Source organism: Triturus cristatus, chromosome 10 (genome assembly GCF_964204655.1).
Source record: "Triturus cristatus chromosome 10, aTriCri1.1, whole genome shotgun sequence".
Taxonomy (NCBI): domain Eukaryota; kingdom Metazoa; phylum Chordata; class Amphibia; order Caudata; family Salamandridae; genus Triturus; species Triturus cristatus.
In genome coordinates, this window is record NC_140593.1 from 400,476,935 (window position 1) to 400,492,927 (window position 15,993).

The following is a 15,993-nucleotide window of genomic DNA, read 5'->3' on the forward strand; positions in this document are numbered from 1 at the left end:
GGATTATTTGTCTTTCATTTTTCATTTATTTTATAAAAACAATAGTACAAATAGTAGAATCATGTTAATTCATTACATATAAAAAGCTAAACATTCTGAATACCATCGGAGTACCATGGATGATAAAGAAAGACATAATCAAATGCCCAACATTAGATATTCATACAATACAGCACATGAATCAACTTCATACATATACAAAACACAACACAATATACTCTATGTAAGGTACAAAAGGTCAGACAGAAAAAACGCCGACGCGCGTTTCGGAGATCCCGAAATATGCTATAAATATGAACTTCTTCAGGGTGCAATTGTCATAGGCATCTTAGTCACGATATCCAGAGAGTTAATTTATTATTGCAATTTGTCGGGCTTCAGGCACATAAGCACATAATCGGTTTCGGAGGAGAGGAATATCTCCACAGGGCTAGTGCTTGGTAGGTGTAAGCAAGGTTAAGACACCTGGTACATCCAAGGAAGACTGGAGGTTCAGAACAATAGGCACCTAATCAACAAACGTTCCAGACGTAAAGGCATAAGATGTTAAACCATATCATGGTAAAGAATAACGGTCAGGGTTGAAAATGGTGCAAAGTCCATCGGGCATCACAGTAGGAACTAAAAACAGACCGGATGGGTCGCCATATCGGAGTCGTGAAAACGGGAGTCTTAAAGCCAGTAACGAGGGGTCCCTACTACCCCAGGAAAGTAAGTATTGAGCCGATCAAAAAGGTGCATGGAGATAATTACACATTCACAGAGGCGCCAAAATAGCACTTACTGCTCGCATGCATCCTCGATGTAACGTGCACGGCTGTGTACCTCGGCTTTATCTTCTAAAGTAAGTACAAAGTACCACAAAGCGTCACCATTAATTACCATTAATTAGTGATGTCACTGACCATGTCATGAGTGATGTAATATGTGACGTCATCAGCAGTGCATTGCGGGGGCGCAAGTTATAGTTAGCTGAACTAACTATAACAGGGGAATTGCTAGGGTTTTGTACGAGGAAAATGTCCAGCTAACTATAATGCCCCTGACACCAATGGTTTTTTCAGTGAATTTCTAAGGTTTTTTAAATGCCAATTCCTAACTATAACGCCCCTGAAACCTTTGGTTTTTTCAGTGAATTTCAAAGGTTTTTTAAATGCCAATTCCTAACTATAACGTGCATGAAACCTATGTTTTTTTCAGTGAATTTCAAAGGTTTTTTAAATGCTAATTCCTATCTATAACTTATCTCTGAAGATATCATGAAAACCATTCTTTTTTAAAAGTAGGGTGCACATTAGTTTTGTGGAAAAGCATCTTTGTGATTGGTTAAGAAAAAGCAGTTTCAACGTGGTGTATATATCATAGGATAAAATGTTCTCAGCTCAACCACACCTGCTACTTGCATTTGGAAGGCACTGTTCGAACTTAAAACAATCGTCACCTTTTAACCTGCACGTGTCGTTAAATGTTCAAGAAAATGTTACAAAAAAATATCGTAAAGTTTTAAAAAATTGATTAACTTTTAACCTGCACGTATTGTAAAATGTTCTAGAAAGTGTGTTGATAGAATACGTTGCACTTCTGACTTCTATGTGTTGTTGAATATTTAAAAAAACGGTTCATATGGAAAATTAAAAAGAAACCAATAGAGAAGTTTTGAAACCTAAAAGAATCAAGGAACTATTCTAATTTATTCTTTACATGGATTTATGTGTGCAGCAACAAAATTATACAGCACTAGGAAGAGGAAGAAGCAGGGAGTGGGCGGAGGGGGGGAGATGGGCAGAATGGCACACATGCACAATTAAGTACAACACACATTTAGACTAACAATGGCCAAAATGAAACACACCAACAAGGAGCACAAGTCACACAACCTGCCAACATCACACCACTGAACGAGCATAGAAGTGAAAACCACGCTGCATTCATACAGGATGTGTACAAAGGCCAGTCGTTGGTGTTGTGGGATGTCTGCGACCGTGGTCATCATGGATGAGATGCCCAGCATGTGGCACATGGTCGAGTTCACTGTGTGTTATGTTGCCAAACGGCTGCTCCTCCCTCCCACGAGCCCCCACACTTTTGTACGGTGAGCTGTTGTATCTCGTGCACTCGTACGGCACGCCATTGTAATGCCTATTTGCGCATGTCCTGCTACATTCCAACTACAACATCACAGTGCCGTTTGGAGGTGGTGCATGCCACTTTACAACATCGACTGCTGTGGCTCTTGTAACAGGCTACACCAGAACACAGAGACACACTTAACGCACTTCCTGTACACGGACATGTCCGAGACACCCCGTTCCCCTTGCCAGATAGGCACACCCCTGCACTGACCTGTGAACAACAGATCAGCACATGCCAGTTGTGCATGCAGGAGGATGCGTACGTAGCTACACATCCAGGCTCACTGCCAACGCTGAGGTGACAGCAGACTGTGATGTTGCAGGGCTCGTGCCTATCATGCTAAGACAATGACCACAGGGACACACTTACTAAGATGTGGGTTTGGGGGGCATTGGCGGTCCTGGAGTTGTTGAGATGAGTCTTCTGGCCCTCATGGTTATCCCTGTATCATGCTCATTGACTCTATGGTACCTGTGGGTGTTCTGGTGTGGCTCTTGGCTGTGTTCCCTTTCATGGTGCAGGTAGTTGTCCTGATTAACACCAGCAGAAAGCAGGTGTAAAATCCCTGGTGCTAACGTGTCTTATCGCCGGAATTTGTTTCGCATTGCAATTGGTGTGAAAGTTGTGATGTGATTTTTTTCGTGTGCACAACAATATACGAACTGAGCAGTGTATCTCGTCAAGATCCAGCACCTGACGCACTATTCCCAATCAATATAAATACAATGAGATTTCTTAATAGATTTTGTGTGTACTCTGTAAGTGCAGCCAGTACCTCAGTGCAATACAATACAGGATTTAAGTATTTAGAATAAATCGCAAAGGTGCACCTCGTGTCTTTTTGCACGGGAACAGCTACTCTCCATTTCATTATCAGCATTTTAACGGAAGTAAAGTTGAGATAAATCTAACACACTATTCAGAAGTTGGTGCAAACTGCAGATATCACCAGTATTCCAGCGATAAGTGCCCCAAAATTTAACACCATGGTGGACTCCATCAAATAACAGTAATAAGAACAAGAAAGAGTCACACAGCAGTTAAGAGAACAACCAAAAACGTTATTAATTTTTTTTTCAAACTTTATTTTTTATAATAATAAATATATAAACAAAAAACTATTTTCAAACTTTATTTTTTTATTAACATATATATGAACAATAAACTAATAAACAAAATGTAACAACAATAACAAAACACAACAAGGCGGAACACTACTGTGGGGACAATGGATGTCGACGACAGACCTGGAAAATAAGAAAGATTGTTAAAAAAAACCAACATGGTATTCTCAACAAAATACCACAAGAAACAAATCACAGATATATAAAATGCATACAGCTAACAAAATGTTATAAGTTTAACTTACAAAAACTGTAAATGTTGCCGCTTTAAAATATTTACCGAATCTGAAGAAAATGTTTTGCAGAAGGCACCACACCAACGTTTTTCTTTAGTGGTTAGGACATTTTTTACTTTTTCCAAGGAGCAAACAAAGACCAATGCCACCTTCTTCACTCGCAAGATTTGCCAAAGAGTTCTGTTACGAGGGGATCCTAACAAAAAATACTCATGCGGCACAGCAAGTATGATGAAACACCTAAGGACCCTTCATCTAAACAATCTTGCACGAGAAGAGTGCAAACAGATGAGAAACACTCCTGTTCTGTATCTGTAAAAAAGAATCACACATAAATGTATATTAATAACTTTCACATTTATACTATTCCATTACTGTACAAACACATTTTATATAAAAACTGACTAAGAAACTATAGCCCTGAACCACAAGTGTGACGATCGTTAAAACACTACATGCATAGTGCATACTACTTTGAAGCAGTTCTACCCCTAAAGCCTACCTCACTAAAAGACTACATGCTAACTGACTAAATGATTACAGTACTATAAGGAGACACACTGGGTGAGTGACAGGGTGTTTGCTAGAAGAGTATGAATACTAACTAGGGAATTGAAGGTGTGAAACACAACTGTGTAGGTGATTAGAGGACTGCATCCATACTGCATAGGCATTTAAAGCAGTCCATGTGCTAAGGCCTGGCTCACTGCATGACTACTTGGGTACTGACTGAATGATTAGAGTACAGCAAGGAGAGTGCCTAGGTGAATTTATAAGTGCTAGGCTTTTCACACAGGGAATGGATTAGTACTTGGTACTGAATGGGTCACTAGAGGAGTGCAAATACAGTGTCAAGTGCTGGACTGTATGGATACTGACTAGGAAATTGAAAGTGTGAAAGACAAGTGTCTAGGTGGTTAGAAGACTGCATGCATAGTGCATAAGGGTTTGAAGCAGTCCATGTGCTAAGGCCTGGCTCAGTGCACGAATACTTAGGCACTGACTGAATGATTAGAGTACTGCAAAGATAGCATCTCGGTGAATTTATAAGTGTTTGGGTTTTAGCACAGTGAATGGATTAGTACATGGTGCTGAATGGGTCACTAGAGGACTGCAAAGGGAGTGACAGGGTATTTCCTGGAAGTGTATGTTACCAAACGCTTCTTTCACAGTGGTTCCCAAATGCACAAAGACTCACAGTGTGATTCTAGACAAGCACCAGTATCCCTAGGAGTTTACCAAAACTCATTCACTACACTGGAAGTGATAAGGGAACTGCACACAATCTACATATTTCACGACTGCAATTTACTGTCAATGCCTGACTCATATAATGAAAGCATAAGCCATAACTGTCTTCTAATGCTACTAAAACTTGACAACATGACAGGTTTTAAAATAGTTATCTGTTAGCAAATACACGATGTTACCAAATGCTTCTCTCACAATCCTTACCCAAATGCACACAGACTCACAGTGTGATTTTAGACAAGCAACACTATCCTAGGAGTTTACCAAAACCCATTCACTAGTCTGGAAGAGTTAATGGTACTGCACACAATCTACATATTTAAGTACAGCACATCAGTGTCAAAGCATGACTCATTTAATCAAAATATAAGCAAAGACTGGATTCTAAAGCTACTAAAACTTCACAACATGACAGATTTTAAAACAGTTATCTGTCAGCACATACATGATGTTACCAAATGATTCTCTCACACTGATCCCAAATACACACTAACTCACAGTGTGATTCTAGACAAGCACCACTATCCCTATGAGCTTACCAAAACTCATTCACTACAGTGCAAGTGGTAAGGGAACTGCACACAATCTACATATTTCACGACTGCAATTTACTGTCAATGCCTCACTCATTTAATGAAAGCATAAGCCATAACTGTCTTCTAATGCTACTAAAACTTGACAACCTGACTGGTTTTAAAACAGTTCTCTGTCAGCAAATACACAATATTACCAAATGCTTCTCTCACAGTGGTTCCCAAATGCACACAGACTCACTGTGTGATTCTAGACAAACAACACTATCCCTTGCACTATACCAAAACACATTTCTTCATCTAGAAGTAGTACTACATTGTAGTATAGAAACATAACATAACTCATTTCACAAATTCATAAACAATGACTGGTTTCTAATTCTACCAAAATACAAAAACTGCACAGTTATCTGTCTACAAACACATGAAAAACACAAATGCCTATCACAGAATGGTTTCTACATGCACACACATTGTAGAGAAAAAAAGTACTCCCTACACTTTAGCAGGAAAAATACATTAGTCTGATTAAAATCAAAATAGTCTACATACATCCCCTCACAATTAAATAACTCATCTTTCAAGTTCTTTTGTAGATTAAGGAGTATATCAATCACTCACCATATTTTCTTTTACAGAATCTCTGCACTGTGCACCTCTCAGCAAAAGCAAAGAATGGAAAAGTTTCCCTTTCATTTTCCATACATATACATGTAAACATCAAATCACAATCCTTCGCACATAAACTCAAAAGCAAACACACATTTCTTTTGGTTAAACATTTCAACCCTTTCCAACTGAAATACATTTCAACCCTTCCTCCAATCTGCCTTCTGCCTGTTACCATAGAAACAGGTCATGGAACACGGCACTGAGCTCACAGGTCACAAGTTCAGCACACAATGTTCCTACAGAAGACAGGAAGTGTGCTTGACTTTTCAACATATCAGCTTATCATATATAATGTTCCTTACAATCTGTTTTTGTTAACCAATAACAATCATACCTTTAAAAAACAAAAATATACACCCTACCTTTCAGTGTAGAAAGTTGTTATACAACCAATGATTTCTTGTCGTTTTTTAAAAAAACGTTGCTGTGGATCCGTGCACCCACCGCGAGAGAATCCGTGCATCCAACGCGATAGGATGCGCGCACCGTGCGCGCATTTCGCCCCTTTTTTTATTTTTTAAAACAAAGGGGGGCCACAGGGGGTCCTTCTGGGACCCCCTAAGCAGATCTAGAGGGTCAGAGTATTTCCACTCTGCCCCCTTTATATCTTTTACACACTTATTCCCCTTCCATCTTCAGCCTCGCTTCTACCGAGGCAGAAAATGGCCGCCAACAGTTCCTGGTTTCGAATGTAGAGAGACGCTCAACAGCCAATTAGCATTCAGCGCACGATCGGGAGGGTGCGCGCTCCGTTCGGGAGGGTGCGCTTACGGTGCGGGTACGGTCCGCGGATCCTCTGCGGCCATAGATATCACTAACTTTTTTACCCTAATTTTCTCAGGAACTACTGAACAGATTCACACCAAATATGCAAAAGGCACGAGTCCGAACTGAGGACTACCTCTTTGCCAAATTTGGTGTCATTCCGTTCAGCAGTTCAGGCTGTAGCTGCGACAACAGATCCTATGGGAAATTGCATGGGGAAAACGCGTTTTGGGACCCCCCTTTTTTCTCGGCCCCCAGTTCACGGATCACCGCAAAACTTTCAGGGTAGGAGCGGAGCGGAGCTGGCCAAAAGTTTGGAGAATTTCGCGAAGATTCGTCAATCGGCGCCAAAGATATTCCCAATAGAATGTTGCGGATTTCCTATGGAAAATAGGTCTTAACTATAACTATCTACTGGCGACCGCCAGTAGATAATATATATATATATATATATATATATATATATATATATATATATATATATATATATATATATATATATATATATATATATATATATGTATGTATATGTATGTATATATATGTGTGCATGCAGGTAGCCTTGTTTGAGAAATCCCAAATAAGCGAAGCAGCGCACCAAAGGACAACACAATTAATATGATAAGTATGTATGTATGTATGTATGTATGAATATTACCTACTGGCGGGTGCCAGTAGGTAGTTATCGTTAGGACCTAGTTAGGACCTAGTTTCCTTAGGAAAATCAATTTTTATTTTCCCAATAACTTTAGCGCCGTTTGACGAATATTCGCGAAATTTTCAAAACTAGTGGGGCTCTCCGGTCAGCTCCTGTCTTGAAAGTTTCGGGGTGATTCGTCAAGCGGGGGCTGAGAAAAAAGGGGGGTCCATGTTAGGAAACTTTAGACACGGCTACAGACCGAACTGCTGAACGGAATTACACCAAATTTGGCAAAAAGGTAGCCCTTGGTTCAGAAAGAGTCCTTTTTGTTAAATGGTGTAAATCCGTTCAGTAGTTCCTGAGAAATTCGAAAAATAGAGGTCGGAAAATCAATTTCCCATAGGAAATTTTAGCCAAGGCTACAGCCCGAACTGCTGAACGGAATTACACCAAATTTGGCAAAAAGGTAGCGCTTGGTTCAGAAAGCGTCCTTTTTTTTAATGGTGTATATCCATTCAGTAGCTGCTGAGAAATTCAAAAAATAAAAGTTTCGATATATAGGGCAGCGGTGGATTCGCGAACCCCCCGTCCACGAGCTTCACTGTGATTGGCTGCCAACACTCCAAACCAGGAAGTGTTGGCAGCCATCTTGTGACTCGGTAGAACCAAGTCACAAGAAAACAGTAAAACAAATTTGAAAAACAAGAAAAGGGGGCAGAGTAGGAACACCCTGACCCCCAGGCCTGGTCAGAGGGTCCCAGAAGGACCCCCAGGGCCAAAAAAAGCATTTTTTAAAAATAATTTCGGTGGAAGTCGCGTCGGGGTTGCGAATCCCACCGAAATTATTTTAAAAAACGAAGCGCGCTTCATTTTTTATAAGCCCCCGAGTGGGCCAGGTCCTGGGGGCATTGTCCATTAATTTCGGGGGCCCCTGCAGCCCCGGGGACCACCACCTCACCGGGGCTATGTTTCCAATATGCGGGAGGGCATGCGGCCCTCCCGTAGCCCCGGGATCGCCACCCCCAGGGCTTGTTTAATTTGTGGGGGGGCCTCCAAGGCCCCCCCAAGCCCCGGGGACCACCACCCCCGGGACTTTTCTGAAATATTTGCGGGGAGGCACACGGCCACCGCAGCCCCGGGGACCGCCATCATCCGGGGCTTCTTTTTTAAAAAAATTAAAAATTAAACTGTGTGGGGGGGCTCGAGCCCCCCCACACGGCCCGGGGACCGCCACCTTCCCCGGGCCACAAATAATGTAAATTTTGGGGCTTGTTACGGACCCCCGAGCCCCGGGGGTCCGGGTGCACTAGTTGGGAGGGGGGCGCGCGGCCCCCCTCCTGGTGCCCTCGATGGCCCTGGGGAGCACCACCCCCCAGGGCCGGCTCCTGCAGTGTCCTGGGGTGCCCCGTGCGACTTTCGCCCTGTCATTGCAAACTCTGGTTTGAATTTTGGAAGCATGAGCAGGTTTACTGCTCTCGCTTCCAAAATCCAAAGCAGATTGCTTTGCCACACGGGGAGCTGCATGTCAGCAGCTCCCCGTGTGGAAAAGCAATGCCGGCTCCCGCAGGTCCCTAAGCATGAGGCCCGGTCCCGGGGGATGGGTCCCTAGGGCCCAAAATGGCACGGGAGCGGTGTGGCAGTCCCCCCTCCTCCGCTTCTTTTTTTCCTTTTTTAAAAAAAAGTATATTTGGGCATGCCCCGGGGGATGGGGTCCCCGGGGTGAATGTAAATGAATGTAAGTAAACGTTTTTAAAAATAATTAAAATTGGAGTCACAACCCTAGCTCGGCGCTCAGTGCGGCCCCTAGTGTGAACGTGATGGGTGCGCGGTGCTCAGCGCACCCCGCTGGTGTGAATACGATGGGTGCACGGCCCACTGGTGTGAACGCGATGGGTGCGCGGCTTTAAGTCACGCTGGGTGCGTGACTCCTAGCGAAAATAATTAAGATTTTTTTATATAAACCTCTGTTATATGTTGAGTTATTGGGTGGCTCTAAAAAGAGCCCATGTGTTTATTATGAGTTTCTTGCAGCTACGTGTAAGTGCGGATGCAGAGCTTCAGGTTGTTGAGAAACACTCTGTTCCCTTCATCAGTGAAGTGTACTCCGTCACTCCTGTAGATGCCCTCAATATGGAAACGTAGATTGTTGTCATATATGGAGCCCATTCTATGGTCTCTGAGGTAAGCAGAAACAGCTTTATTGACATTCTTTCTAGCTTTCTCAATCTGAGGACAAAATTGATTGGACCACTTCCATTTCTGTCTTATGTGGCATATGTTAGAGTATACAAAGGCAGTTTGGGGGAAAAGCAACATCAATTCTGCAAACGTTTCCTTCATTAGCATTTCCAGACCTACCCCAGTCAATATGCCTAGGTCATTGCCACCACAGTACACAATCATGAGGTCAGGGGCTTGGAGATGCAAAAAGGTTTTAACCAAAGGCATCAGTTTGTGCTACTTCAATCCTCTCTGTCCAATCCATTTAATGTCTACATTTTGCAAAGCTAGGTCTTTGTCAATACCTCTGCGTTCTGCATACCTTTTGCACCAGAAAACATAGCTGTGCCCAACAATCCACACTGAAAGCATCTTGAAGTGATGACTGTAGGTAATGAAAAGATGTCTGTAGCTGAGGTAGTCAGTTGGTAGAATGAGAGATATCTAAAATGGTGGACAAGATTCTGTTTTAAAGAAATTAGAGATGTGATTGGCTTTTTAAGAACATTGTACATTGAAAAATAGGGTGCATTTTACTTTGTTTAAAAAGGAAGTTTCTTATTGGTTAGTAAAAAATGTTTGAAAGGTACAGCAGAAAGGATAAGGTCGTGTTTTGCAAAGCCAACCACACCTGCTGTTGGCATTTGCAACAGTGTGTGGTGAACTTGTAACCTGGCAGTTTAAGTCGAATGTTGCATGACCTGTTGCTATGGAAACTAACATTAAGGAGAAGGGGTGAAGAAGTCAGTTGAAAAGGGTTATTATCTATGACCAATGGAAATGTGTTTTTCAGTTTGAAAATCTCTGGGAAGCAATGTCATTTGTTGCTTATGTGTATTTGTATGGAAAAATAGAGGGAAATCTTGCCATTACTGGTTTCACCTTGCAGAGTCTGGTGATCTACATTGACTGTGTGTAAAAGAAAATCCTGTCTGAGTTTGTGAGATTTTTCATTCAACAGATTTATTTGAAATGTGAGTTATATATTTTCGAGGTTTATTTAAAAAAGATTTGAGATTATTGTAAAACTGTGCTGTTTGAAATATATTATTAAATGTAGAGATGTGTATTGGAATTAGTTTAATTGTACATGAAGTTTTTTTGAAAAATAATCTGTACATTAATATATACATTTTTAACTCTGTTCAAAGGATTAGCGGAATGATGCTTCATATTTTTAGATAGTTGGTTGAAGATGCAGTACAAATGTGTATTTTGAAAGATGTTCATATAAGGTGTAGTTTATTAGGCATCATTTTTTATTCTCTCTACAATGGTATAGTTTATTGATACTGCATAATTATAGATACTTTGGTACAGATGCAGCAGAACTGTGGTGTTTGAAACATGATCATATAAGGTGTTATTAATTAGGTTTGTGTTATTAGTTTGAACAGAAGGTAAAGATAAATTATGGTATATAATTAAAGATAGAATGTTGAAATAAGGTGGTGTTATTCGTTTTTTTGTTGTAGTTTAAGCAAAGGTATAGTTGAATGATACCACATAATTTTAGAAAAAAGTTAAAGATATATGTGGCTTTGAAAATGATTATTAAATGTGTTGTTAATTGCTTTTCTTTCTTAAGTCTGTTCTGAGGTATAGTTTAATGTTGTCGCATATTTGTAGGTTAAATGGTCAAGATGTAATTAAAAAATAAACCACAATATATTACCCTTTGTCGCATTTTGGACTTATCTACCTAACTAGATAGTATGTAATGAGTTATCTATCTCTTCAGATACTATTTATACAATTGTATGTATGTTTAGTGTCCTTATCCAATCACTCTGCCAAAATGGAAGCACTTATAAATTCACCATGCACTCTCCTTGCAGCACTCTAAATATCCAGTCATGATCCATGTAGTTGTGGAATGACACATGCACTAACACATGCAGTGCTAAAATCACATGTGCACTATCCATGCAGTCCTGTAACCACCTACACACTACTGATTCACTCCTCCAATTACCCAGGTAGTACCGATGCAGTCCAGCAATCACACTGTCACTCTCCGTGCACTCCTCCAATCACCCAGCCAGTATCATGTAGTAATCCAATCACTCTGCCAAAACCCAAGAACTTATACATTCACCATGCATTCTCCTAGCAGTAGCCTAATCATCCAGTCAGTATGTATCCATGTACTCATGCAATTACCCAGGCTCTAAAACATGCACTTCAACAATCCTTTAAGTGCTACCCATATAGTTTAGTAACCTCCCTGTTACTACCTATGCACTCCTCCTATTACTCATCCAGTCCCATGTCCTTATCCAATCACTCTGCCAAAATGGAAGCACTTATAAATTCAACATGCACTCTCCTTGCAGCACTCTAAGTATCCAGTCACTATCCATGTACTCATGCAATTACCCAGGCACTAACACATGCAGTGCTATAATCACATGTGCACTATCCATGCAGTCTTCTAACCACCTACACACTACTGATTCACTCTTTCAATTAACCAGATAATACCCATGCAGTCCAACAATCACACTGTCACTCTCCGTGCACTCCTCCAATCATCCAGCCAGTACCATATCCTTATCCAATCACTGCGCTAAAACGCAAGCACTTATAAATTCACCAAGCACTCTCCTTGCAGCACTCTAAGTATCCAGTCACTATCCATGTACTCATGCAATGACCCAGGCACTAACACATGCAATGCTACAATCCTTTGAGTGCTACCTATACTGTTTAGAAATCTCCCTGTTACTACCTATGCACTCCTCCAATTACCCAGCCAGTCCCATGTCCTTATCCAATCACTCTGCAAAAAGCCAAGCACTTATAAATTCACCATGCACTCTCCTTGCAGTAGTCTAATCATGCAATCACTATCCATGTACTTATGCAATGACCCAGGCACTAACACATGCAATGCTACAATCACATGTGCACTATCCATGTACTCCTCTTACCACGTACACACTACTGATTCACTCCTACAATTACCCAGGTAGTACCCATGCAGTCCAGCAATCACACTGTCACTCCCTGTGCATTCCTCCAATCACCCAGACAGTCCCATGTCCTTATCTAATTATTCCAGCAAAATCTAAGCACTTATAAATTCACAATGCACTCTCTTTGCAGTACTCTAATCATCCAGTCAGTACCCATGTAATTACCCAGGCACTAACACATACACTTCTACAATTCTTTCAGTGCTACGTACACAGTTTAGAAATCTTCCTGACACTACCTATGCACTCCTCCAATTACTCAGCCAGTCCCATGTCCTTATCCAATCACTCTGCCAAAATGGAGGCACTTATAAATTCACCATGCACTCTCCTTGCAGTAGTCTAAGTATCCAGTCACTATCCATGTACTGATGGAATGACCCAGCCACTAACACATGCAGTGCTACAATCACATGTGCACTAGCCATGCAGTCCTCTAACAACCTACACACTACTGATTCTCTCCTTCAATTACTCAGGTAGTACCCATGCAGTCCAGCAATCACACTGTCACTCTCTGTGCACTCCTCCAATCATCCAGTCAGTACCATATCTTTATCGAATCACTGCACAAACACCAAAGCACTTATAAATTTAACATGCAGTCAACTTGCAGCACTCTAAGTATCCAGTAACTATCCATGTACTTATGCAATGACCCAGGTACTGATAAATGCACTATTAAAATCCTCCATCCACTGCCCATGCAGTCCTCTAAACACGTAAACACTACTCATTCACTCCTACAATTATCCAGTTAGTACCTGTGTATTGCAGTAAATGTATTTTGATTTTAAAACAAAATCGTTTAAATGGTTTTTATGTGTTTGTTTAGTAATAGAATAGTATATTTTATAGATTTATTTTAATAATATTACTTTTTAAAATTTTCTTTACAGATATTGTTCATCATCATAAAAAAAAACTTACCATGACTAAAAAAACAGTAAAGAGGAAACAGCAAAAGAAGGACTATTATTTGAAGAAAAGACAACAGCACGAATTAGATGAACTACAACATGTGGGAAAAAAGAAAAAGTCTTGCGGTAAGAGAACAAAATAAATTATTAAAAGACTTTCAAAGACTAAAAACAGCTTACACAATGTAGAAAGTAGAAAGAATACCTCAGCAACAAAAAAGAATGAAAAGAAAAAAGGAGAACTTAATGAGAAATCACGTTTTCAAAGAACAATCTATGGTAAAAGGAGAAAAAATCAATTTGATGAAATAAGGAAAAGAATGTTTCACAATAGAGTAGTAATTAATTTATTAAAAGATGCCAAGAAATATTTTAAAAAATCAGTATTTTAAAAAAAGAATAAATAGATTGAAACTATTGTTGAGAAGGCTTTTGAATTAAAAACTAAATTATTCATTTTAGCTTTAAACAGAATTCGATCATTAGATAAGGTAATACATTTTATGAATGCCAAAATTAAAAAGAAGGGACTAATTAACAGAACTAACTTTTGTGATATCTTTTTAGGTGAATGGAAGCACAGTTCAAGTTCAGAGCCTTTTTTTAATGAAGAGAGTTATTTTCAAACCAATAAATTATTGCATGCAATTGATACCAGTAGTCGTGCTTATGAAGTAAAAACTGGTTGTCCAATTGAAAAAGAAAAGATGATTCCTAGAAATGTAGAAGAAGTGATAGCTGATGAAGTTCTAGGGAGACGTACTAAAGCCCCAGTGTATACTTGGAATTGTAGTAGTATTTGTAGTATACGACAGACGTCTATTGATATTTTACGACATTTCTTACAAGAGTATAGTAAAAAAAAGTGTCAAAAGAAAGATTAAGATGCTGCAAAGAATAGATCCTTGCAAAGTGAGAAAAAAAACTGGTTTGCAAGGACATTCTCTGGCTTGTCTTTCCAGAAAAGTGTGTAAAAGTGTTTTTCATCATTTTAGAATGTCAGCAGTTCATCACTCTCAAATGCTGAAGTTAGTAAGAGGATTGTACTATGCAAAAAGTCCAGCAATATTTTAAGTGACTTAAACAGTGCTCTTTTGCAAGGGTCAGTATCAGATGTAAAAAAAGTTTGTGATGAAATAGAGTTTTGTTACTTTGGTTCTGAACAAGAGTGTAGTCAAAGTGAGACATTGATAGAAGTAGGTGTTGAAGAAGACGTGGAACATGGTAGTACTGAGAAGTTTAAAGAAGAAATTAGTAAGTTTAAGGTAATTTGTTGTGAAAGACCAAATTATGTTTGTTTCTGTTGTCGATGAACTCACTATAAGAATCAGACTAGGAATGTTGATCTGTATTTAAAAAGTGAAAAAGAAAATAATGATAAGTGAAAGGAATTTTCAACTTATTTGTTGATAGAAGATTGCTTTGATTTGGGTAGTGATCAACGTATTTGTAAATATTGTTATAACAAATTAGAGGACAACAAAATGCCAGCTAGAGCTGTACATAATAACCTAGAGTTAGTAGCTATTCCTCCAGAACTGGTAGATTTAAACACGTATGAGTGAATTCTGATTCAATCTGTGCACCAGTTTCAGGCTATTGTTCGTATGGAGCCTAAAACAAGTAAGTTGCCTCCCACAGATTTACATAGAGGATTAAAAGGAAGAGTTGTATATTTACCTTTAGATTTAAAGAAAAATATTGAAACTATTGGTGTAGAGTAAGAGAAAACTGAACCGGTAGTTATTCTAGTTAATGGTGTTCCTACGAAGAGTCGGAAAATATGGCAAGAATTAGTAGATGTCAGCAAAGTGCAAAAGGCAACGTTATATCTCATAGAAAACAATGACTATCCATGCACTCATGGAATGACCCAGGCACTAGCACATGCAGTGCTACAATCACATGTGCACTATCCATGCAGTCCTGTAACCACCTACACACTACTGATCCACTCCTCCAATTACCCAGGTAGTACCTATGCAGTCCAGCAGTCACACTGTCACTCTCCGTGCACTCCTCCAATCATCCAACTAGTACCATGTCCTTATCTAATCACTGCGCCAAAACCCAAGCACTTATAAATTCATCATGTACTCTCCTTGCAGCACTCTAGATAGCCAGTCACTATCCATGTACTCGTGGAATGGCCCAGGCACTAACACATGCAGCGCTACAATCCCGTGCACTATCCATGCAGTCCTCTAACCACCTACACACTACTGGTTCACTCCTCCAAGTAATATCCATGTAGTCCAGCAATCACACTGTCACTCTCTGTGCACTCCTCCAATCATCCAGTCACTACCATATCCTTATCGAATCACTGCACAAACACCAAAGCACTTATAAATTTAACATGCAGTCAACTTGCAGCACTCTAAGTATCCAGTAACTATCCATGTACTTATGCAATGACCCAGGTACTGATAAATGCACTATTAAAATCCTCCATCCACTGCCCATGCAGTCCTCTAAACACGTAAACACTACTCATTCACTCCTACAATTATCCAGTTAG